The sequence below is a fragment of the Aplysia californica genome, unplaced genomic scaffold, assembly GCF_000002075.1.
Source record: "Aplysia californica isolate F4 #8 unplaced genomic scaffold, AplCal3.0 scaffold00328, whole genome shotgun sequence".
NCBI lineage: Eukaryota > Metazoa > Mollusca > Gastropoda > Aplysiida > Aplysiidae > Aplysia > Aplysia californica.
Window position 1 is genome coordinate 11339 of NW_004797598.1, and position 2381 is coordinate 13719.

General features: G+C 39.9%; 1 protein-coding gene across 1 annotated transcript in view; it reads left to right on the forward strand.

Moving 5' to 3' along the window:
* Window positions 1-2381, forward strand: part of LOC101851878 (DNA damage-regulated autophagy modulator protein 1) — a gene marked incomplete in the record, with an annotated part of 16323 nt that overhangs the window by 7304 nt on the left and 6638 nt on the right.

Below are 2381 nucleotides of genomic sequence, written 5' to 3' on the forward strand. Positions count from 1 at the left end.
ATTGGCCATGACAGACAGAGTGAGAAGCCCGCTTCCTGAATGATCTAACTTGTGTCGACAGTTGTGAAAAAACCCATCTAAATTAGGATAAAGTTAAAAAGGAGGTCAGCTCATCTAATGGTAATATCCCCCCCCCCCCCAGAGAGCAGTATCTTTGGTGCTCGTCTGACTATTTACTCCTTTACAAGTCAGTTGGGTATGTCACAAGACCCAAAGGACTTGCCAAAACAATCCTACAAAGAAAGAGAAAGAGAGGAAGGCAGAGCAGGCAGGAGATGGGAGGACATTGGACAACATCACAGAGTGGACAGGGAAGACAATGGGTGACAATCTGAGGAAAACAGAGGACAAAGAGAAATGGCGAGAGCGGGCTGTCAGTGTCAGAAGCAGTGGTGCCCCCACGACGGTTGCCTCAGTCGAATTCTAGTCCACCAGAGTCTGTGGTGTAGTGTAACAGTTAGGCGCTTTGCTGACGTACGCTGGAGACACGAGTTCAACTCTTGAGTGGGTAGAATTTTTTATTCTGTCAGTACCTCGGTCTTCCTGATGGGATGTTGTACACCTTCCACAGTACAGGTTGGCACTGACAGTTGACAGGCAGCGTTGGAATTGGAAGCCTGCCTCAGTGATGATCTAAACGGTGTCGATTTTATAATTTTAAATTAATATTAACCCTCTTCTTACGCCCTGGAGTCATTTTGTAACCCCGGGGCTGTATCTTTCACATTTTAGAATACTTCGAGTACGAAGATCTCTTCGAAACTTTCAGTACTTTAAAAAAAATCATTTTGACAGACTGCTATGCAAGGCGCTCGGATCGGAATTAAACGAGTAAATTTCCTCTTTGGAAAGGGGTGGCACAGAGTTCCCCACGTCGAATGGATACGATAGTAAAACAAGACCCACGAATAGGGTTAATTAATTAATTTATTAATTAATTTTTTTTTTGGGGGGTGGTGTTTGAAACCTTATTTAAATTTAAAAGCAATAATTACAGTAGAGTCTATTCAAACGGTCATCTATTCCAAACAATCACCTGTATAAATGAACACCTCTCGCCTACCTTTCGCGTAAAATTAGCGAGAAAATGGCCGTCAAAGTCTGGTGACTTCCATCATAACTCGAGACTCTTTAGAAACTTACAAATGCACACTTTTTGTTGCTTTTTTTTTTATCAACTATTCTTTTTTCAGTAGAATTCACACACAATTATGTTTTAGATAGACGTAAAAGGTGTTTAGCCAACCCACTCCCCCCCCCCCCAAAAAAAAAAGGGGGGGAAATAAAAAAAAAAATAAAAAGAAGAAGAAGAAGAGAGACACAAAATTATGGTCTGGGGGAAAAGGGGGGGGGGATTAAAAAAAAAATCGATTAAAACAATTGCCAAACGAGCAGGAAAATACTGATTTCTTCGATTTCATAATTTTCACGAGCACCTTATTTCACAATATGATATATGCCATACCACCCCCCTCCACCCCCACCCCCAAACAAAACAAAAAACAACCCATAGTCCCAGACAAAATCATGTATTTGCAGTCTCTTTTGCAACACGATTAGTGAATGTCACGTTCTGTTTCCTAGTTTCTAATTTGTTAGCCTTGCTTTACAATCGGTACGATTTGAAATAATTAGCTAGACTGCTTTTTAGTCACGAAGGGGAAAAACCCATAAGTGAGGCAGCGTGGTGGAATCAGGCTCTCGTTAATTTTTGGGCATGTAGAGTTATTGGCATCATTTTAAAGCTTGTTCACTTGTCTTTATTTTGATTTTTTTAAAAATCCAATTATCCTGAATACAAGTCGAGATATTTGCGAAAGACGGAGGTAGGGGTCACCTGTTTCAGAGGTAGAAATTAGAGAAAAAATGGCAGTCAAAGATTAGTTATTTCCTTAGCTTAAGAATCCATGGTAACTGAAAATTTACATTTTTTAAAGCCTTTAATCAGCATTTTTCAGAAAAATTCACACAGAAATGAGTTCTTTAATGGGCATGAAAGGTGTTGAGCCAAAAAACAAAAATTCGATAAAAAAATTCACAAACCTGCGGAAAAATGCAAGTTTCTTCATTTTGATTATTTTGACGAGAGCCTGATTCCACCACGCTGTCTCACAATTTATTATTATAATAAAATGACAAACTAGCAGTTACGCGCAAGCTTTGTTCCTCAGCAAAAGTATTTTGATTAGCTGCTTCATTTTTCTCGTGTGCTCTCGTGTGGTCAACTAATGCGGTTAATTGGTTTTGTTGATTGTTCGTGATTTTGCCCACTCGATCTCTACTCTCCTTCTCTCCATCTCTCTCCTCATCTCTCTCTTTCTCTGTCTCTGTCTGTCTGTCTGTCTGTCTGTCTGTCTGTCTGTCTGTCTGTCTGTCTGTCT